The sequence below is a fragment of the Triturus cristatus genome, chromosome 9 (assembly GCF_964204655.1).
Source record: "Triturus cristatus chromosome 9, aTriCri1.1, whole genome shotgun sequence".
Classification (NCBI taxonomy): domain Eukaryota; kingdom Metazoa; phylum Chordata; class Amphibia; order Caudata; family Salamandridae; genus Triturus; species Triturus cristatus.
The window spans coordinates 877,885,149-877,909,625 of record NC_140592.1 but is presented as its reverse complement, the minus strand read 5'-3'; the positions used below and the strand labels follow the sequence as shown (position 1 = coordinate 877,909,625).

At 44.6% G+C, this 24,477-nt stretch overlaps 1 protein-coding gene across 2 annotated transcripts in view; it reads left to right on the top strand.

Annotated features, from left to right (window-relative positions):
- The window catches only part of SLC25A47 (solute carrier family 25 member 47), a 116,905-nt gene that overhangs the window by 42,124 nt on the left and 50,304 nt on the right, over positions 1–24,477 (top strand). The gene's annotated exons all lie outside the window — the stretch shown is intronic.

The following is a 24,477-nucleotide window of genomic DNA, read 5'->3' as shown; positions in this document are numbered from 1 at the left end:
AAAGTGAAACTTTTCTTTAATGCGGCCCCATTTCCTATGAGCAAAACGGTCTGCAAAAAAAGTTTACTTTATTCAAAATTAACTACAGACATGGTGACCTGCTGGCTCTAGCAGACCACCATCCATGTGATGCCCTCCAATCGTAGAGGGTAGCATTTTGACTTACCTCGTTAATATTCATGAGCTAGGTCACATTACGACTCAGTACGATTCGGAAGTTTATGAACTGACCTTTTTGTACTTAGGTTGGTTCATAAAGTTCTTTACTGGTCACAAAAATGCTATCTGTAATTTGCGACCAGTTTTTGTAGTTCTGGCACTATTTCTTTAAGATCACAGAGTCATAAGACTGTACGAATTTGATTCTTTTCTTTAACAGTACTGTTAGAACAACCAACCACACACAGAGCATTTACACTGTCTGCTCTGGAAGGAACAAAGACATTAACCAAAGTGCAGAGATGAGTGTAAATCAAGAGGGGAAGTCATTTTTCTGGAGTCAAATTTGGTGACAGATAAAAGCAACCTTAACATTAACCAATGTGGTAATAGTAAGCTTGTCATCAAATTTCACTCTTACATTTCTGACAACTTCGATGGGAAGAGAGGAACTGCCAAGTGTTGAAGGCCAGATTTAACAATACCACAATAGATTCTCCATCCTGGGTAGAAGGATTTTGATTGTGTTACTCTTCAGAAAGTTCAGCAAGATTTACACCTATATGCCAGTTAGGCATAGTGGAGTTGTTACCTTTGCAGAGAAAGATTCAGATATCCTTTGTGTACCTGTGAAACCCAAAAGCAAAGGATTGGATAGGAACTAACATTTGTAAGGACCTATTAAAGAGAGCTGGTAAGTGTGCCAAGCTCTTTAAAGTAAGTGCTGTACGACTGATAACTAAAATGGTGAAATGAAACTGTGTAATAGTGCTCATTGAGAAAGTAGTGAAAAAGCACAGGTTAGTGCAAGGAATTGCAGTGCCACAAAACAGTAAATCTGGAACATATTGGTTGACAGTAGCCAAAGGAGCAAATACTGCTTGATAACATTTTAGAAGACAGAAAACTGAGGAAGAATGAGACTCCTGAGGACCTCTTGATACTGAAGTCTCTCCATGTAACACGCAGACAGCTAATCACATCAGCCAACATCATCAACACCGTCAATAAAGCCACCAACAGAAGCAGAATGTTATTCATTCAAGACAATCAAGCACTGCATTAACCCCCTAACAAACCACCTATTCCTCACTACCCAGAGAAGTGCCATGTCATCAACCTCTTCTTCAGTGACAAATTCAGAAGATCTGACAGCACGTCGGTGATATCAAACTTGCTTCAATTTTTACACCTAGCTCTTCCCAGAGAATCCCTCAATGGTCAGCCTTCAAAGCCCTGTGTCTGCCAGATTTCACTGACATACTCAACTCCCTCAAAGCCACTACTTATGAAGATGATGTCTTACCCTCATCCTTTATCAAAGCACTCTCTTTGGATGTTCTCTTACTCATAGCATCTTCACAGAAGATCTCAAGCCAGGCCAGACCCTCCCACTCCTAAAGAAACCTACACTAAACAATGATGACCTTGCAAACTACCTGCCAATCACTCACGTACTATTAATTGACAAGATCATTGTAAAAGCAGTATATGTTCAATTCTAAGATCACATTTTCCTACATGACTACTAGTCTGGTTTCAGATCAAGCTGCAGCATCGAGACCATTACCAAACAAATCGTAGATGATGTCCTCTTGATCACATATGAAAACGGCCCCCTGCCTCCTGATACTGCTGGGCCTCTCAGCTGCCTTTGACTTAAATTACATAATTGATCACCCCACCCTCATATGCCCCCTGGACTCTCAAATGGGATGCACTGGCAAAGTCCTTCACTGGCTCTCAGCCTGACTTTCCAACTGATACCAGTCTGTTCACATGGGCACCAGCAGTTACAAAAGAACCCTGTGGAGTCCCCCAGGGCTCCATACGGTATCCTACCATCTTCAACCTTTACATGGAGCCGCTTGGAGCTGTATTCACAGATAACGCCATCAAGATTCATCAGTGTCAATGATACACAACTCTTATTGAAAGTCTTTTCTTCAGGCATCCAGGGCTGCTTGCACATCATCCAGATTTGGAAGAAGCTCCTGTTATGCGCCAAGAGCAAACAGGATACAGTAGAAACCTGGTGCAATGACATGAACCTCGACAGCTTCGAACCTCAACTTTCATTGAGTGCAAGTCACTTGGATTCACCAGGGACACCATCCTCACCCTCTTTGAACACAATGCAAATAGACAAAGATGGCCTGGCACCATTTCCCTCTTCTAAAACAAAGTTAAACAGTTGCTTCCAGAAAATGATATCAGAACTGATATTTAAGCCTTCATACCATCCCTTCTGAATGATAGTAATGTCATTCATTGTGACCTCCCCGGCTTCACTCTTGCAGCCCTAAGGGGGCATGCCACACGCTACAGCACATATCATCATGGGCCTGAAGAAATATGATCACATCACCTCCTTCCTGAAGAAACTCAATTGGCTCCCCTTGCCCGCCCGCGCCGTCTTAAAACCAGCTACATCACTTACCAAGCTATCACAGCCAGCACACCCCTTATCTTACAGACATGCTTACCATCTCTGGTGGTTCCCGACACACCCACAGCCAGGTAGAATCAAATTAAAGGCTGAGAAATGTAAAAAAGAAAAAAAACAAGGCATGAGGCATTTTCCTTCTATGCACCCAGGATCTGGAGCAACTTCCCCATATCTATCAGGACTGCCCAACCACTGCTCCAATTTAGGAAATAATTGAAGACTCACCTCTGTAAAGAGCACTACATCACAACACATTAACCATCCACAGCTTACAATCCAGTTACTCGTTGACTTTATGTTTGTCTCTGACCATGTACAGAATTCTCCTGCTGGCTTTTGTCTAGGTTTGCTGTATAGAAATACCATGTACATACATACATGCATACATACATATACATAGGTCTGGGTCTCCAGCTCTTAACAGAGAAAGGAAGGGACCTCACTTTCGGATACTTAATGGAGTTTTTTTATCATGAACTAAGAGCAAGAGTACTGAAATTTACACAAGCCCAGAGGGTCTGGAAGGAGACTCTGGAGTAAATTTTCAAAAATATGTTCATCAATGCCTGTGCAAAGTTATTGCCTAGCTCTTATGAATAGACTTCCTTTATAGAATTACAGGAAGGTTAAAGGAAGCAGTTGATTGCATTAAACATTTCCTAGCTGAGTTAGCAACACAATTCCTTTACTCATTTAGGAATGTTTCTTTGGCCTGTATTGACGTCAGCTTATAATGGTAAAGCTGTTGTTTGCTTCTGATTTTCATGTCTTGCAATAGGTATAATGATAAGCATGTTCAAGTTGTGGGGTGTGGAGTTTTTCTGCTTTGACCACAGGTGTGAACCAAGAACTCTTAGTCTTAGCTATAATTCTCATAGCTCTGAGGGGAATACATTTTTCAAAAACTGTTATCAGTTCGAGGCCAAGGTCGTCAGCTCTGGTGTTATGCTTCAGTGAATCAGCAAACTGAAGAATAATTGGAGAATTACAAAATATTTCTTCCACCTCATATGTATTATCAGACACAAAACACCAAATTAAACAGAGATCTTGTAGTCGATAGAGGAAAGAGCTGGAAAAGTGATTACAAATCTTATTTCTTTAACAACTGGCATGACCAAAGGAAGAAATTATTATGTGAAGGTTAAATCAGGAGAAAAGTGTAGACCAAAGTGTGTTCAGCTTTTTGGGTCGGAGATGGCACTGCCTGCTCAAGGACACAGACATTAAAGAATGCAAAAAGATTAGCTGCGTCGTTCAAGGAAGGGGTATCACCCTAGACCTTCCTTAAAATCCTAAAGAAAGGGATTAAACTAAGAATACAATGGTAGCAAGGAATGGATTAAGTGACGGTGACCGATTAGAAATTCTAGGGTAGCGGTAGCAGCACTGGAAAGCAAGGTTTACAGGTTTTGGCCACACACCCAAGAGATCAGAAGGAGAATTGCATTGAAGGATGTATACGTTTGTTGAAATTGCGATGGCCAAGTCTGGGAATGATGTCTCATGCAGTCACGAAGAAACAAGATCTCATTTCTGTTATATAGGCCAGCACCTGGATTTCCTTTTCTTCGTGTGGTATGGAGTCTGTGTTGAAAAGAACACATTTGAAAGTAGAAGAGTTGAGGGTATTGCAGCAGACAACTAAAGGTGGAACTTCAGAGTAGCACAAGGGCAGATGTTGGGGAATCCGACTCAAGAGTAGTGTGAGAGGGAGGGAAATCCATGGTAAAAGGCAAGGAGAACAATGCCGGATTAGTGGAGACTTATAGTATTTAACATTACTAAACATGGCATTTAAGTGCACTAACCAGGCAAGTATTGGTGTTTTTCTTGTGTTACCACAGTGAATTAACTTCAGCCTTCTGATAGGTGTAATCATGATGGAATTAGTGGTTAGCACCATGATAATTCAGTTAATGCCAAAAACCAGTGGACATTGTAAAAATGTTCTGTGGCCTGATTGCTGCACAACTTTGATAAGTAGTTGCAGTTCCACTGCCCTGTAAATCAGGGGCCCACACTTGAATATTCCGTAACGTTCCCACTTTCACAAATTTAAAATGCATCTCCTTTAAAAACGTTCCAAACTGTAAATCCCTTTGCCACCTATTTAGTTTTTTAAAGAGTGATGCCTACAACAATGGTCTTAACTTTCAGAATATTTTGTTTGTACAACCTTCATAACAGGAAATATTTAATATTTTGAAATGTTTTTTTGGTTATAAGTAGACCAATATGAATAATAATGTAATGTTATGGTCAAAGTATAGCACCTTGCATGCAATAAATAAATGGCATTTCATCCATGGGGACGACTGTCGGTCTAGATTTGGGATTTAGTTGCTCCAAGAGCCTTACTCAAGGCCATGTTACTAGGAGTGTGAGGATTTCCCACGTCCTCTGTGAAAAGTAGTAAATGCAAGAACTGAAAAGGCCTTCCCATTAAAACCAGCATCAAGGATAAGTTTGGATCTAGTGACATGGATCATGGAGACTATGAGAGAGTCCCAAATACGGCTCAATTACTTGGATCCTACAGCCCAGATTAATGAGTCTCACAGGAAGAGTGGGAAAACTTTGAGAAGGCTAGTACATTTTTAAAGAGAATTACGTTTAAAAGCTGGGCATTCTAAACAGATACTTGTAAATAGAAAACCTTTTATTATAATGAGATTGAGTCTGTGAAAAGCGGCAAAAACACCTGATTTGATTGGTTGAGGCAAAGAGAAAAAGTGCATGGAGAAAACAGATGGACTTGTAATGGACATCTTTTAGCCAAACCCAAAATGTAAGTGTCTGATCTCTAGCTCTTTGAGCAAAACGATGATTGCGACAGGAGCCAAGGGGCATATTATCAAGCCAGGCGATAAAATTATCGCCGCTTTAGCGGCAGAAAACTGCCGCTAAAACGGCGATAATGGGCTTGATAATATGCTCTATGGAATTCCAATTGAAGCCCATGTTAGACGTCCTTCACATTTAACATGGGCTTCAATTGGAATTCCATAGAGCATATTATCAAGCCCATTATCGCCAGTTTTCTGCCGCTAAAGCGGCAATAATTTTATCGCCTTGCTTGATAATATGCCCCCAAGTTTCTTTGCTGAAAATACTCATAAATCAGAAAATTGAGACGTAGGATCATCTATGGGAGAACTGCCTACAAATTCACAATATAACGTAAAAGGAAATTCAATCGCCATGGTTCTTTGCTTGCTAGAAAGTTCATTCAAAAGTCAGCAATGCTAGTTGCTGGTTAGCAGGAACTACTTTTGTAGTTGTGTATTCATGAGAAAGCGGGTAGTGTTCTCCTTGTCTGGCATTTGAGCAGATGCTCCGGTTGTGAGTGATACCCTCCAGCAGGTTGTTGGTTGATTGAAGCCCAAGTTGAAACATCCTATCGGGTCCACACTAACCCAGTTAGAAAAAATGTGCTTTGTGTTGCTTCTGTAGAAATCATTTTTCATAGAAGGAGAAAAATGTAGTTTTCAGTATTTCAGGTGGTGGCAGGTTCCACAAGGAGAGCCTGAGATCTGGCTACAGGTCTTGAGTGCCTCAGCACATCACAAGGCCAACTTTTTCTCATCCTGCACTGCCTTAGGTCTCAAGTAAGGAAGATTCATAAGCTTCTTCCTTAGCCCTTGCACTAACCCTCTGCCTGACCTAGAATACAAAGCCGACGAGGTGTCCATTCTGATTTGCTCGTGTTGATGTGTTGTGCATGTACTTTGGAACTGTTCTGAAAAACAGCACACCTCCTCCTAGAGGAATCTTCTTCTTGAAGTTCATCTGCTCCTCTTTTACACTGTTGGAAATAAGAGCTTGCACTATCTCAAAGGATTGCCCCATACCTAGAATTTGACTGATTCTGGGAGTCAATGCTTGTTGTCAAGGGGCAGAAAACTCCAAGATTCCAAATAAAAGGTCTATTGAAATCCAGTAAGTACACTTTTACAGAAGAACTGGCCAGCTACATGAAAATGTACAAGGAATTAAAAGCACCAATGAAGGACTTAACGTAGAATTTTAATTATTCCAGGAGTCGATGCTTATTGTCCGGGAGCAGAAAACTTCAGGATTCCAAATAAATGGTCTACTCAAATGCAGTAGGTACATTTGTACAGAAGAACTGCCCAGCTTCATGAAAATGTGCAAGGAATTACAAGGATCGATAAAGGACATAACACAGGGCTGTGCTTACCAATATGTGGGTCCTGAGGGGTCATGTAGCCCTACATCATTTGAGATAAGCACCATAAACCATATTGGCAAGCAATACTGAGTTAATTAGGCAGTGTGTTGGGGTGAATTTCCCAGTTGAGCTCAAGTATGTTCTCCTTGGCATTCCAACAGATGTGGATGTCCCACGCGCCAAACTCGTTTTTTGCAGCTTGAGCCTGGTGGTGGTGAAGAGAAATGTGGCCAAGCACTGAGGTGCCCTGAGATCCCGACTCTCCAGTAGTGGAGGGTGGGAAGGGATTTATATATGGAGGCTGAGGAGGTCACTTACAAAAGCAGAGGGTGCCCAAATACATTCTCTAAGATCTGGGGTTACTGGATAAAATATTATGACCTTGACTCGATGGATGATGGGAATGTGACCTTGTCAGCCCAGCCCTTATGTTCGTGCTGTGTTGTTAACTGTACTTGTATGACTTCTTTTCACCATCTGTTACTACATACTAACTGTGTACTTGCTAATACTGTGTTGCTGCTCCCCTACTTAGGTTATTTTATTTTTGTGGTTGCAAGCTCACACTCCTGTTTGTATGCCAAGCAATATACATTTTTTTTTTTACATTTATCACTTTTCCAGTTTCATAAAAAAAATCCTCAGATTTGTAGAGTGGGGCTATTCACCCGTGAGGGTATCGAGGCGCTTTCCATCGGGGTGGGGGTGGGGGGGATGGTAAACTGATTTGCCCAGAATCACAAGATGTTGAACCGACTCCGATAGCCGAACCTTGCCAGTGCTAAATGTCTCTGCACATTGTAACTTGTAATATCAATAGTGTTATATGTAAGGTGTGCTAATGCCTTCAAAGGAACAGATGTGCTGTACAGGAACATTAATTACACTTTTAAATAAAGTGAACAGCAGAGCATGATTCAGGGAACTTCAAATAGGGCAGTGTGAGCACCTCAGGTGCAGATGTAGAGTCTGCCATTTCTTAACAGAATCCCAGTTAGGGCTTTCCTCTACATCTAGCAATTTTGTTTAACTGCATTGTATTATGCCCCTACTAGAGACTTTCATGTTCCAAGATTCCCCATCCATACAAATATTATGACTGTAAATTTGACCTTTAGAGACATCATTTCTGAATAATCAGCACTATGGATGCAATTCGCCTTTTGGGAACAAATGGCCACCTTTTAAACAGTGAGACCTCTTTTTTAAATGAGCATCTCTTGCTTTTGTTTGAGATGATGTATACATTCATTTTATTCAGGCGTTCAAATTTACATACACATTGTTTTATCTAGCGCATGCATTGTCTGTATGATATCATCTCATTGGCACAGGTAAAGATAAATTAAAGAAAACTTACCTCCTCGCATCTCTCCCTCCATTCCAGCCAGAAGAGGAAGCAGCCAGGCTCCCCTGACCAATCACAATGCTTCAAAGCAGCATTGGGATTGGTAAGCACCCAGGCTTCCCTGACCAATCACGCTGCAGCGTTGTGATTGGTCTGAGCACCGTGGTGTGGTGCTCAGATGAGGAATGATGGCCTAGGCATGTTCTCCATGCAAGTTGTAATGCAGCCTGCATGGAGAACCTGCAACGTGCGCATGACTGTTTGGCCAGCTCGAGAGGGCCGGTCAAACAGTCATACACACTTTACAGAGTGCCACCACTCCTTCCCCTTCTCTGAGAGCAGAGCAGCCCCATCCCGCAAAGATGCAGTTACAAATAAAATGATAATAACATTCAGTTATTATAATTTTATTTTTCCTTCATTTCCACTGCTAAAAGCAGTGGGGCAACGCTCCTCCGCCTCAGCGGAGGAGCCGTCACTGCTAATAGGTCAGTACACAAAGATTTCGATTGACTAGAGTCACAGGCCTGGTGTGATCAGCAGACAACCATGTCTGGGGCTGCTTTTAAATAAAGCAATTTTTTTAATGCAGCCTATAAAACAGGAGGTGATGATGAAAAAAGAGTTTTAAAAAACTTTTTTAGTATTAGACAATGGTCCCAAGGACCACTGCTTTCTACTAAAAACTTAACTGTCATCATTCCCAATCAGGAAGGATCCCCTGGAAACCCTTTTTTGTTGTGAATGGTTTACCATCAATTTTGAATTGGTGGTAAAATATTAATGTTTCGCGAACGGATTTCAGTCACAAAACATTATTACATACCGGAAGGAAAGGTTGTATGGAAGGGACGCACTGAACACATCCCTTTCAAATAGCGATTCCTTAATGTTTACTTAATCCATTTAACGAATAAGAAAACCTTTTCCAAATCATTAATTGAGTTTAGTACATTGCAAAAAGTGTTTTAGCAGTTACAAGCCCTCGGATTTACCGAATCTGAGGGTTTGTGAATGTCAAAACACTGTGTACATCAAGCCCTAAGAACCCACATGCATTGACTGAAATAAGAAACTACCAAGCATTTACAAATGAACTAGGATATTCTCTTCTGCAAGTCTGCTTGAACGTTAATGTATTCAAAACGGTTTACATTTGTGGTTTGGCACCATGATACCATGCCCACAATATGTAAGAAATTAACACCGTTGCGCCAGGGCCAGCATGTTGGAAGGAGCAACCACCATTCTGAAAGGGCCAGCAAGTTGCAGGAGAATACCACCATTGTACGAGAGTTAGCATTTTACCAGAAATTACCACCATTGTTTCAGTGGCAGCATGCTGCCAGGAGTTACCACTGTTGTGCCAGGCCCAGCAGCATGTTGCAAGGAATTACTTCCATTGTGCCATGACAAGTATACTTCCAGAGATTACCAATATTCTTCTAGATCCAACATTTTACCAGTAATTGCCACTCTTGTCGCAGAGCCAAACATGTTGACAGGGGTTACCACCATGATGCCATACCCAGATGTAGGAGAGTGGCATTGACTGCATAGTTGTCCCCAACTTTTTTCTGATGTTTTGACTGTTTTATGACACTAGCCAGGCTGTGGCCCTGCTATCCAGGACCCCAGCCTATCTGCTTCTTCTCTAAACTTATGTGAGTACCCTAGGTACCTACCAATTTGATACTGAGGACACCCTGTCAGCCCCTTGTAGATGGTACCCTAGGTACCCAGGGCATGGGTCCCTCAGAGGCCTACCAGGGGCTGCAGCACTTATTGTGCCACCCCTGGGACAGCCATACAAACTGACACCACCAGACCACTACTGTAGTCTGGGTAAGGTGGTGCTTGCACCCCTTACAGGGATATAGGTATCCTGTATCCCACTTAATACAACACATATATCCTCATAGGTCACCCCTAAGGGAGGCCTTGCTAATCCTACAAGGCAGGGTGCTGAGATATGTGTGAGGGGGAACCCCTACCTGAGTAGGGCCCCTCTGCATCCTTCGTAAAACTATTGCTGGGTTGTTTGTAGTGCAGCCATACCATATACTCTTAACTGCATTATAAGTAATCGCGATAGCGTGATAACTTGAGAGTAGCTGCACAGAACCATGTCGTGTTTGGTGTCAAACATGTAGGAATCATACCCCCAATCCAACCATGGGTGTGAGGGCATGATTCCCCCCTGCTAGAGGGGCGATATGGTAAAAGCGGCAGATTTTAGACACCAATTTAAAAGTGCCCACGTAGTACAAAATGGATGCTACCCGCCACCCACACGACTCTGGCTGCCTGTTGCTGGGCAGAACTCCAGCCACGGCAGCTGGACAATAGGGATCTTGTTGCAGGGAGGTGCTCCCACCTCCCCAGACAGACTATGTGGATTGGAACTGGGTGGGTGCACCATAGGATGTCTTTCAGACTTTCACGTAGGCTTCTCCAGTGCCTACTTCTGCATACACTGCCTCAAACCGGTTCAGGGGCATCCTGTCCCCTGCCCAGGCGGGAAACCACACAAAGGCGAGAGGGTGTAGCCACCCTTTCCCGCCTGAACTCTCATTGGTGGGCTCTGATCTGGACACTCCCCTAATCCTTGGATAAAGGTGAATACAGGGTCCCCAGAGCCTCAGATTATTCTTGGACTTTACAGACTTGAACTTTGACCTGCTGCCGCTGCCGCTCAGCAGTGAATGAAGAAATGTCCCTTGGGGTAAAGGAGTTACCCCCCCCTGCTTGGCAGGCATCTGAAACACTGCAAGTGACCCGGTTGGAACTTCGCTGCTCCTACGGACATCGACGACTCTTTCCTACCTTGAGTGGGTTTCCAAGCATCCCAGAGGCCAGTGAGTGTGCACAGCAAAGCTCAGCACCGTGGACCCCGTGGGTGCCGAGATCCCAATTGCCGAGGACACCGGCCACCTCTTGCACAGCACCCGAACATGACAAGTGGGGAAGTTGTGCTTTGGCCCATTATTGAGCCCACCTCTCAGCATCATCTGAGCCAAAGATCGACGCCCTAGCCTGCTACGGCGACCCGTGGGCGCATATTTACGCACGCCAAATTGCTGCCTCCCGCGGTCCCTTGTCTCTCGACTGGTGGGCCCAGGCGGAGGTCAATCTTCACTTCCAAGATTTTCCCTGGTTGCTCCAGGCCTGCTCTTTAGTCTCCTTGCTGGACCTTGTGGGTCTGCACCAGTAGCTGTTTTGTGATTCTTGCATGAGTTGCGGTTGCCAAGGCTTAGTGGATAGAATCCGGACACTAACACCGCAGCGACCCTCATCCTTCGTGGGACAGTCGTCCTCCAGAAGCTGGCCTTCCTTGACACCTCCTAGACCCCGTGGCTGACAATCCAAGCTACACCTCTTCCACCTGGAAGCACCTGACATTGAAGGGCTCTTTCTCCTGAGCCCCCTGGTCACTGTGCCGTGACCCAGACTCTGTCCCCTCTGCTTTCAGGTCCTTCTCTTCCAGATCTACATCTTCAATCTTCACGACATCGACGACGCTTCTTGCTAGCAGCAGTTCTTCACGTTTTGCCATTGAAAATCAGCCCGCGACCCGACATCGAAAACGACCTATGCACCCGGCTTCCCTGGGGCAGGTAACAGTGGTACCTCGGTACTCTCGTGGGTGTGGGCCCTTCAAAAGCTTAACTCTAAAGTCTAGAACTTGAACTCCTGCTAGAAGTGTTTTTAAACTTGTAAAATTCAACCGTGACATTCTCCATAGGCTTTAATAAAGATCCCGACAGTAGCTTCTGCCACTGCACACGTCTCCCATGGGTCCCCTTCCTCACTACCTTGGGTGGTTTCAAAAGGGGCCAGCGACCCTAAATGCCCTAGGCATTGTCTGTAGAATTGTCGTGGTTCTTACACCACTTTTTTGATATATGGTTTGGTCCCCCCTTGGGGCCCTATGATTCCAGTGCTATTTATTGTAACTATCAATGCTTGTTTGAATTGTATCTTTACCTCCAGCCTCATAAAGAGACTAGTGGGATTATTCTTAGAATAAATACATATATTTTATATATATACCTGTGAGGACTACTCTTTCATTTGGTTATTCAAGAGGTTATCTATGGTAAAACAATAAGCTTAACACTCCTTCAAGACTTAGCCTGAAGGCTGCTCTCCACAGCTACCACTAGGATAGCTTTCTTTAAAGGTTGTCTTTTAACCTATCACCATAAGAGTCGAATTGGACTGGTGCAAGGTGTCCCCTATAACTAGTGGACAACATATGCCAGGCCAACTTCTCACACCAGCATTTATCAGGAATTCTCACAACTGTGCTGTGATGAGCATGTTGCCAGGGATTCTCACCAGTGTGCCAGGGTCAGCATTTTTTCAGGAATTACCACCATTGCACCAGGTACAGTTTGTTGACAGCAGTTATTGCCATTACGCCAAGGCAGCATTTATTAGCTTCTGAGCAGAGACCTTGGAGTCAAAGAGCAGAGGGGGGCATAAATTATAGCCCAGTGTTTTTATAGGCAGGTAGAGAGACAGGGCTAGATAGACAGATAGGCGGATGGCTGGATGGCTGGCTGGATGGATAGATGGATGGATGGATGGATTAGCTTCTGGTATCACGAAAGTGTACATCCATGCAGGGCATATACATGTTGTCTCTTTTTATGCAGTAGCATGAGTTGCAGAAGAAGTGCTTGAAAACAGTGAGCAGGGGTTACCTCTCTCAGTTTCACAGCAGTTCATTCTGCAGCACATGCATTACGTTGAAGAAACTCAGAGTGAAACATATGTGTTTTGCCTTTGAATGCCATAGCACCAAATGTGTGCCCTTCATTCGCTGTTCCTCTGGATCCAATCCATAACTCACTGACAAGGCTTAATACTGTCAAAAACTGTTTGGGTTTGCTTGTGTTCCTTTTTAGAGGGAGTCTCGCCTTGCAATTCAGGATGGATTGTTTCCATAAGGAGCAGCGTAGGTACTGATTTGCATAAAGTAGGTCTCTGTCTGGAATGGCACTGTCAGCAAACAAATTATATGTTGAAATGCTACCCAGGGCGATTTCCATTATGTAGCAAATTAGGTTGTTGTTTGACTGGGGTGTGAGCCCTAGTCAAGCAGCAACCACAGCCCTTGTCAGGGTGAGGCACAAGCCAACCCTATGTAAACATGCGCTCAGTCCTCTGATAGCCTGGCACAGAGCAGTCAGGCTTAACTTAGAGGCAATGTGTAAAGTATTTGTGCAACACTTCAAACAGGAATAAAGTGAAAAACACCACACAAAAAGGATCCCACACCAATACTGAAGCATAGCATTATTTTTAACAAATAAAACAAGACCACAATGATAAAAATGCAATTAGTAGAACCGGACATATACACTTTTAAACGTTTTAGTGAAAATAGCGCCAAAAGGCACAAAGCGCCAACTGTGGATATCTGGTCGTTCCGGACCGGGACAAAGTTATAAGTTCAGAACAACCATGATGTAGCATGGGCCAGCTACAGGGACCCAGTTAGGCCCGCTGAATAGAGTAAAACAAATCCTGGTTTGTGGAGCGTTGTGAGGAGTTGCGTTGAAAATGCATCACGCTGCCAAAGCAATGCATCGGTTTCAAGATGTGCTGAGGCTCTGATGTAAGGGCCTGCGTCATTGTCGAGGATCACGACAACGAGGGTTTACAATACAAAGCCTGGTGCTGAAGATGTATCATGCAGTTGGGGGATGCATCGATTCTCAGAGAGCTGTGAGGCTGTGATGCGGAGTCCGTCATCGTTGTTAAGGCTGCCATTAACCAGGGATGCAATGGCTGCACCAAGGGTGTGTCACGCAGTGGTGGTTCTGAAGGCATTTTGGGCCACACAGGTGATGCGAGTCTTTGTGACCGGTCCAATCCATGCAGCAGTGGGGATGTGTTGGTTCTGCTTGGGGCTGCGCCTCGCAGCAGAGGAGATGCGTCAGTTCTGCTAGATCCCGAGAGGCTGGAAGAACACCTTAAGCCCACTTCCAAGGGTCCAGAATGGGGTGGCACCACTTGGCAGGGTAGACTCACAGTTAGCAGAGTCCAGATCCAGGTACAGGTACACGGTTGTTGGAAGCCTTTTGTGTCCCTGAGGCTTTAGATCAGGAGGCCAGCTAACTTACACTTGGAATCACTCTGGGTTTCTGGGGTCAAGAGATGCAGATCCAGTCCTTCTCACCCAGGCAAGTTGGCAGCAGGTAACAGGGCAACACAGCAAGGCAGCAGTTCTTTTAAAGAAGGAGTCCAGCAGAGTGACAGTCCTTTCAGGAGCATAGCAGTGCTTCTTCCTAGCAGAATATCCATAGATCCAGAAGTGTACTGAATTGGTGGTGTCTGGGGTTTAGTATATTGTCACGAACCTGGGAGCATCGAAGTCGGCGTCGACTACGCTTTCCTGGCCCGCTCCATCGAAACAGGAAGCCAGGCTGAGGGAAGGGGCCAAAGACATCTGCGGATTGCCTGGACGCAGGAAGAAAGCGACGAGAGGTCAGTGTCGTCGGAAGAAGAAGGGGAGAACAGAGAAATGCAGCGCAGGAAGCTGGGTGAAGAGACTGCCTGGAAGACGGATCCTGAAGAATCCGAAAAGCCGGAGAAGGGAATCCAAGAAGAGCCAGAGTCGGGGGAGACTACAAGGAAAATTGAAGGAGAGCCAACATCCCCTGTCTGCCAGTTGGGTCCTGATCCTCGTCTCATCTCAGGAGGGATGTGGCTTAACCAGGTGCATGCATAGCTCTTAAGTCGAGCCCTTAAGGAAGCAAGTAAACCCCCTCATGAGGCCATAGTTTTATAGAAGAGAAGGCCAATTTTGGTGTTAAAATCTGTATGATTTTCACATTTTCTTTAGCATTGTTCACTTGTATAGTTAAAAATGTCTGTAAAAAGAGGACTGTATCTTTTAAATGCCCCATTGAATATTGAAATGGTTGTATAACATGTTTGAAATAATACAAAGTAATGAAGTAGGGTACAGTGACTAGATGCATTGTTTCTTCTGCTAAAATAAAAAGCAACTTCAAAAACTGGTGGCCAGGTATCCCCCCTTTTTTCAAAAACTTTATCACGTCCCACCAGGCCACCGAAACTGACGTAACCCCCTTTGTTAACTTTCTAAAAGTGGCATTTTAAAAATAGTAATTTTAAATACAACCTCACCATAAGTTTGAACTTTTATTACAATTCCAAAGACACAAAACATGAAATGATTACCTATTCCCATTTGGTAATTACACATATAAAATGTAATAAGGAAACTTCAATGTTATCCTATGGGAGAGGTAGGCCTTGCAGTAGTGAAAAATGTATTTAGGACTTTTTCACTACCAGGACATGTAAAACTTAATAGTTCATGTTCAACTTTTCAAATACATGACACCCTGCCCACTGGGCTGTCCAGGGCCTTCTCTAGGAGTGACCTATATGTATGAAAATGGAGGGTTTGGGCCTGGCAAAAGGTTTATTTTGCCAGGTCGACATGGCAGTTTAAAACTGCACGCACAGGCTGCAGTGGCAGGCCTGAGACACATTTGAAGTGCTACTTAAGTGGGTGACACACTGAGTGCTGAAGACCCACTAGTAGCATTTAATTTGCAGACCCTGGGCACAGGTAGTGCAACGTTACTAGGGACTTACAAGTAAATTAAATATGCCAATTGGGTATAAGTGAATCTTTCCATGTTTTCAGGAGAGAGCACAAACACTTGAGCCTTTGCTGGCAGTGGTAAAGTGTGCAGAGTCCAAAGGCCAGCAAAAACAAAGTCAGCAAAAATAGGAGGAGGAAGGCAAAATAAAATCTGGGGATGACTCTGCAGAAAGGGCCAAGTCCACCACAGTCGTTCTAGACTTCTTGCAAGCATTCCACCCTTCACTTTATGTACGTTTCATTAGTAAGCACAGTTCTGCCTGTCCATTCTCTATGCTCGACCAGTTCTGTGTTATTCATTGATTTATAAAGAGTTGTAGTAGAAAAAGATGATCAAGTCCATATAGTTTGTTATTTTCCCTACCCTGTTGTAGTATTCACGGAGCCATTACAGAGTGTGTGACTTTGCCCTGTCTGTCTTCCATCTCATAGTGCTCTTTGAGAGTAATAACTTTTAGGCAAGTCTATGTCTTTGCTACTCACCATAATCAGCAATAAAGGTTTGCTGTCTCCTGTAATTTGTGTCAAAATATACAGCTCCCTTTCTTCCCTCCAATGTTCAGCCATTACAACAACAAAGAATACATTCACCTACATTAGCCCAGACCTCTTGGCTTTGCCAATGATTCTTTTTAGCACTGAATACACATGCTACAATCTCCACAGACATACAGGTCATAAGGAGCCATTTTATGCCAGGCACACGAAAAAACATTGGGTCCATCCTTTGTAGCTACCTAATGTGAAATAGGTATTTATCTAGTGCTTACTGTGCCTGACGAGGGGAAGCACTTGGAGAGACGCATGCTACTCCTTTGGATGATTACAATCATTGCACTATGCTAAGCAATTTATCACACACTTGTCATGTCACTTGTAAACAATCTATTATGTAGTTTGTTATATATTCAGATCTTTGAATTACATGGCAATTTCATGACAGTACTAGAGATTTGTCATGTAGAGAGAAATTATAGTTTGTCATGCTGCACATCATATGCTTGCCAAGGAGTTTGCAAAAAAAATAACCTCACAGTGTGTTATGTATTGATGTTACAGAACTGGCATGCAATGAAATGTATGTGGTAGTTTCAGGCTGTCGTGTACACTTCATGTAAACTAAATGACGTCATGCAAGTCAAGAAGAGGCTAATGTGATCAGTATTTTCAGTTGAAAGTTATTTAGGTTGCAGTTCCTCCTTCAGTGCGGTTATCTTGTAGCTCATCATGTAATATGGTCATGCAGAGGACATGCTGAGCAGTAGTGTAGCAGGGATACCATGGCTTGTGGTGCATGCAAAGAAAATCACTCCTTTCACTGCTGTTGCAGCATTCCCAGGTTTGGATCTCGTGCCCGCTGTGTCACTGGGACCAAGCTACACCCGGCTGATGAGCCCCAGTCAGAGAGAAACCGTTCCCAGGATGTTTGTGTTCCGGTTTGGGGAATACCCGGACTGGACTGTTCCCACTGGAGCAGGGTCAAGACTGGTTTGCATATGGCTGGTCCCAAACTGAGGTAACAAGGTGGGCAAAACACGAAGGACTGGGATAGGGCCTCAGCGAATTCCATTTGCTGAGTGTAATTCAAGTATTCCATCCATCACCTTCTGGTTGTTGCACCCACCCGTACCTGAGCCAGCACAGTTAATTTGAGGACCACTGGGATCTTTTGTTGTTTTGCCCTATGTGGTTCATTCCCCCTCCCTTTCTGATAGATACATAGTAAGTACCCCACCAGGAGCATTATCCTCCCTGCTCAGCCCATTCTATCTAACTACCAACCAGCCTCCAGTCACTCACCAACATCCCATGACATCGCACACTGGCTGTGTAGGGAGCAGTGAAGGTATGCACAGAATACATCTCACGAATATGCCTCCTTCTTATGCATGCCTTCACTCTGCATGCAATTACAACACGGTTGTTACAACAACCGCGTTGTAACAACGCATACCAAGTCATAACAAATGACTTGCGGAGGGGGGTGTTGGATGTTGGAATAGTATAATTTACTATTCCAACTCCAGTCTGTGCGGACAGTAGGGAAGGTGTTGTATTTTAAGTCCAACACCATCTCCCCCCTCCGCAAGTTGTTGTTACGAATTGCGGGGTAATGGTATGCGTTGTTACAACGGGGTTGTTGTAACAACCGAGTTGTAATTGCATGCGGGGTGACACATTCGTTGTAAGGGCTGTTTACCGATCTCACGCATAGCAGATTATAACACATCTCCTTCCCTTAAAAAATAATAAGAAAACAAGTTACTTACCTGTAACTACAGTTATCCAGTATTGGTATCTTTCATAGATTCACATGCCTGAATTATTCCCCGTCGCCGAGGCGGGAGTCCCACGGTAAAATACAAAAGCAGTGCCCTAAGTAAATAACAGTAGTAGGCTAAAAAGCAAGCCAAAAGGCCTAAACCTAAGTAGCCTATCTACCTCATTATATGAAATGAACTAAAAATTAGTTCCAACCAATCAGCTGCCAGCACCCTCTAGAACCTTCCCAGCAGAGGAAGTTCTCCTCAGATTTTCTTAGCACAAGTGGGAAGTAGTAAACCCAAATCATAAAGAACTGTCTCGCTGGGGAGGAAGGTGGGTGCATGTGAATCTATGAAAGATACCAATACTGGATAACTGTAGTTATAGGTAAGTAACTTGTTTTCTTATCCAGTATTGGGGTATCTTTCATAGATTCACATGCCTGAATCAGAATAGCAAGCAGTAAGCCAACAAAATGTCGTTTGCGGATGGTGGGAGACAAGGTTCATAAATTTCCCTAATACATCCATAAAGGCCAGAACATAATAGCCCAAATAAACCTTTTAAGAAACAGAATGCATATTAAGAAACATTATCAAATAATGCAAAATATTATTAACACAAAGAAATATGCATATATTGAGCGAAGAAATATATAAATCAATTACATGTAACATTGCAATATATAAAGAGAAAATACCTGAATCTGACCTTAATGAAAAAGATGTCGAAGAACCGCTTGCCCTACGGCTGCATCCTCTTGTTGTGCAAAGTACGGACAGTAGTGCTTTGTGAAAGTGTGGACACTTTTCCATGTGGTAGCACAACATATATTCTCCAAAGTCACTCCAGCAAACAATGCCGTAGAAGCTGCTACAGTCTTGGTAGAATGCGCTGTGACGTTTCTCTGTAAAGGCTTGTTGGCCTTATCATGGCAGAAATTAATCGATAGTACGCGAAGAAGGCTTCCTTGGACTCTACAAAGGTTGCTCTGCGTTGATGTGCAGGGATTGTCCTTCCTTTGCAACCTATTACCTCTCTTATGCAGCCTTGTGAGAATGGCTTGTGCCGGCTGGACAGAACAAACCAGGTTTGAACTAGGATTACTATTTATCTCGTTATCACGTTCACTATTACTATTACTGTAATGCTAAGGCTCACGTTACAAGAGGGTTGGCAATACTGGACCAGTGTCCCGCCGCTGGAATTACAGGTACTGCAGGCTTCATTAAATCCTGGATGTGCCTATGAGCCTCATGCTACTCCTTTCCCCTCACATATCCCAGATATTCTAGAAACGGTTCTTGGGCATACCATCCCTATTCCTACCTTTACCCCTATGTGTATGAATGTGAAAGAGTCCTCTTGTGGGGTAACCCCTTCTAAGACCTACGCCATCAGAGAGAGATACTCAGTCTAAACTCAGGTCTCCGTGGATTCAAGAGACACTTCTGTTTTTGGGGTACACTAAAGACTCACCATGAGTAAGTGTGCCATATGAGTAGAGTGGACTTGTATTAATGAGATAATGTGCATAGTATCTAAATTCTCCTTGTATTCCTTTCCAGGTCTTCCCTGATCAACTACCCTCATTACCTGACACGCACAACAAAACTTAGGGGAAGAGTGGTGGTCACTCATGGGTTATTCCCCTCACTTTTAGCTAACAAGATCTCATGAGAGAGTGTTTCTGTCTCCCTCTGAGGATTGTCTTCTGAAAGTGGGGAGAGCCGCATCTTCGCTCCTGTGGAAATCGGAAAAGAAGGTTCTCCCTTCTTGGGTCTAGCACAACAGAGGCCTTGAGCCAAATTCACTATCTGAGTTCACCAATGCAGAGAATCTATCATGCACGGTCTGACCCTGATGCAGTCGTCGAACGATCCTCCGGCTTGCTGCCATTGCAGGTGCAATTCCTCCTGAAGAGGTCTCATTTTGAGCCGTGCCAAAGGAATGAGGTTTATGGCAGATAAACACATCCCCAGAAGAGAAGCGAAAGACCGGACCGAAACTGACTTTCTTTTTTAAATTGAAATTGCCAATTTTTGAAGACGTAACTGGCGGTCTTTTGAATGCTTTGCACTGTATTGTGTCCAGCATCGCCCACAGAAAAGGAATCACTTGAAGAGGACGCAGCTGTGACTTGTTCACGTTGAGAGTGAGACCCAGAGTCGAAAAGAGATGTAGGCATGTTGTGATAGCATGATTGGCTGCCTGTTCCGGACCTTTGAGCAACCAATCGTCTAGATAAGGGAAGACCTGTATTCCTTGAGATCTCAATGTCGCTGCCACTGGTGCCAGACATTTTGTGAAGATTCTTGGTGCTGATTTCAGTCCGAATGGAAGCCCCTTGAACTGATAGTGGACGCCAGCCACTGTGAATCGTAGATATTTGCGATGTTTGGGGTGTATAAGGATGTGAAAGTACGCATCCTCCAGATTTAGAGAAGCCATAAAATCCCCTTTGTTTAGACAACTTCACACCTCGAAAAGTGTGACCATCCAGAAGCGTTACTTTTTGAGGAATTTGCGGAGATCTAGGATCGGACGCCACTCCCCTGACTTCTTCTTGATGAGGAAGAAACGAGAGTAGAATCCGGTTCTTATTTGGGACACTGGGACTTTTTCTATTGCATTCTTCCGAAGCATCTTTAAAGCTTCTTTGAACAATAAGTGATGACAAGGGGGAGGAGGACCCCTGAGTAGTAGGTGGCTGTTTGGTGAATTCCAGGGTGTGACCTTTGCTCACTAAGTCGAGAACCCATCGGTCCGAATTGATCTGATGCCACTTGTGAGCAAAAGATGACATTTTTGCGCCCACGGGGAGGGAATGATGACTGGCGTCCTGCGTAGATCATTGCTTTCTGTTGGTATCGCAACCTTGATTGTTCGATCGCTTTCGACCACCGACGGGAGAAACCAGCCGAAGAGGATTGGCCGTAGTCTATACTGCGTCTGATATGGCCTATTTTGCTGATTTTGATATCCTCCTCTAGAAGGAAAACCACGTCCCCTTGCACCTCTGAATGATCCATGCCTGTTTTGTAGAGAGCCGAGCGATTTAGCAGTATCATTGTCCGTTTTTATAGCAAGGAGGGCCTCATCAATGTGCTTTCCGAATAAGGATTCCCCATCATAGGCCATGTCTAAAATCTTAATCTGTACTTCTGGCCTAAAAGACGTGGCTTTAAACCATCCTTGGCATCTGAGTACCGCAGCTCCAGCAAGTTGTCTAAAGCTGGTGTTTGCAATGTCCAGAGCGCAATCTATGATCTCAGATGCGGCTCGTTCTCCCTCTAAAAGTATCTTTCTTGCATCCTGCTTACGGTCTTCAGGGATAAGGTCAAGAAATGTCGTCATCTGGCAGTCATAACGGCCGAGAATAGCCAGAGAATTTACAGCTTTGATCGAGGCTGCCGCCATGCTGGATAATCTTTTACCTATAAGGTCTAGCCTCCGTCCTTCTTTGTCAGGCGGTGTTGTTATGGGTGTAGCCGGATTTTTGGATCGGTGTTGGGCGGCTTGTGATATCACCGAATCCGGTCGGGGATGACCAATTACGCAAGATGGAGTTTCAGGAGGAGCACAGTACTTTTTATCAATGCGAGGGAGTACAGCCGGGATGGAAGCAGGTTTTTTCATAATCTTAATTCCTCCATTCCAGATATAATCAATGATAGGAATTGCTCTTGTGATCTTCCTATATTCTTTTTAAAATAATGTAAAAAAGCAATCCGTGTGCTCTACAGTAACTGGCAATTGAAATCTAGATGCCGCTTGTTGCATCAAGTTATGAAAACCCCCGATGTCCTCAGGGGGCGAATCCGAAGTCTGGGGCATGGGAGGAGAAGGCATTGGTATGACGTAATCATCCCAAGGATCCATGGTAGTATCTTTATCAGGTAATTCCCTCTCTTCAACCTCTTCCTCCGTAGAAGTAGTGTCATGAGGTCCTTGCGGCGATGAACCAGGAGGGTGAGGTGACGAAGCAGGAACCCCTGTCTAAGGTAACGGATCAGGCACTTCTGTTGGCAGAGGTGGAAATTTTGGAGTAGGCTGTTGTGGGGAAACCTCTGACAGTAATCCACCAGCACGACTTGGAGATCTTGAATGAGCGTAAGGGGAAGATGACTCATTTCTCTGTGATACGACTCCCTTTTGGGAGGTCTATGATATGGGACAGCAAGATCTTCCTGATAAAAATGCTTGTGATATTCTTCATCATCCTCCTCTTGGCACTCGATGTTAAGTTCAGAGGGGTGGTGAGCTATGCCGAATGGTCCCTCCTCATCATCTTCGTCATCATCCTCACCTTCGACATAAGTTTCCAAGATGTGAGATGGCACTAGAGGAGATATCTTACTGTAATCTTGCCTTTGATACGTTTTCAACTGAAAATGAGTATACGATATGGGCGTTGAATCTAATGGCTGTAAAACTGATAAACTCGTCGTCGATGACTTCTTCGTCGACGGGCTCTTTGCCGTCGACGGGATGACCGTCGACGGGCACTTCGTCGACGGGCTCTTCATCGACGGGCTCTTCGTCGACGGGCTCTTCATCGACGGGCTCTTCATCGACGGGCTCTTCGTCGACGGGACTGTCGTCGACGGGCTCTTCGTCGACGGGACTGTCGTAGATGAACTCTTCGTTGATGGGCTCTTCATTGACGGAACTGACGTCTACGGGACTGTAGTCGACGGGATAGTCGTCGCTGAGATAGACTTCAAAGAGGAAAGTACCTTCGTCAATGAGCTCGACGATGACACGGTCGTCGACGGTGTTTTAGATGATGAATTCTTGGTCGACGAGTCTTTAAGAACAGGTTTCTGGTAGATCTTAGATGACACAATAGGTGAAGAAATAGCCATTGTCGAGACGGTAGCAGTCAACAAGGGGGTAGCAGAAGTGACAGAAACCGTCAATGATGGAACCTGTGTGAGAGTTTTAAGCTGGATTTTACTCACAGTTTTAGAAGTTGAAGGCCTCTTGGATTCCTCAGAGGGCGAAGACAGCGTTGACCCAGAGGAAGGTTTAGGGGACCTCTGTGAATGATCAGAAACAGCATGGGAGGACTTATGGTGTTTTGTCCCCTCACTGGAAGAGCTGTCTCGAGATCTAGCCCTTTTGCTTGAAGTTGAGGCCTTATCATCTGCCTCAGCTGAGGAAGATTTGAGCCATAAGAGAAGCCTTGCCTCCCTATCCCTCAGAGTTTTAGGAGGGAAAGTATGGCAAATTCTACAATCCTTAGCAACATGCTCTAGATAAAGGCTGTCATGGGGAGGCAGACGAGGCGCACTAGATAGGCACACATTGTAAGGTGTGAGTGTGGGGTCAGGAACTACAAGGCCCATAAGTCCGGGAGGAGCACGTGATGAAACTATTTAAGCTCCGCCCGCACTGAGCCCCGGGCTTGTTACCTGATTTCCGTTGAGCTTCCTGGATGCGAAGAAGATGTCGTCTCGGGCATTTTCCGCCCTTCCTGTGGATTAACTACGCTGTGCTGCCTCGTTGATCATCCCGTAGCGCCTGTCACCTGAGGAAGAGAGTAAGCCCTCTTCGGCACTGCCGATAAAAACGGACCGCTCGGAGCGGTAATACAAAGAGACGCCAAGTGCGCAACCACGCGAGGCGCTCTTCTTATTTTTCATTTCAGGACACGGGGGCTGAGAAGGCATCAACACCCGTTGTCTAAACACTTGACTTTGCCGAGAAAGTGGAGACGCCGAGTTCTAGTGATTAGTGGCGGCCACTACAACGCAAGGGGGCCACACCCCTTTTTTGTAACAGCCATTAGTACCCGCCTACCGAGCCTAGGAACACGGAAGTATTCAGTGACTGCCGGCGCGGAGAAGTGCGCCTTTTTCATTGCTGGGTTTTACCGGTTTTCCGCCTCGGAGGGTTGCGGAAGCATTGGTCTATCGTGGGTGCGCAAAACGCACTCTGTTTGGAAGTGTGCTGTTGGTTCCCCCGCTACACGAAAGAAAGAATACACATTGGCCGAACTCCCTGGTTTTCTTGGATTCTTGTCTATCATCCCATGGACTCTCGCACAGAACCTGGAGTACACGAGGAGCGCTAGAGAGTAATAGCGAGACGCCTCTCTACTATGAGATAAGTATCCCGTGTTCATTTCAAGACTGAGTATCAATTCTGTATACCTCATTGGCTCTGCTGTTGTGTTGGGAGAGACACCATGGTATTTCATGTAAGTACACACACATAAGGGTGAAGGGGGGAGTGCGGTGCTTAGAGCAAGATTGACCTCCTGTATGTTTTGTGTTTTACTTTCAGGGTTTTCCGGGTGGAGCGTAGGAGAGTGATGTTCGCCCTAGTCAACGACATCCCCCAGCCCACGCCTAGCAGAGCCTCATTATTTCTGTTTGGTTATTCTCATCCCTTTTTTCCCTTTC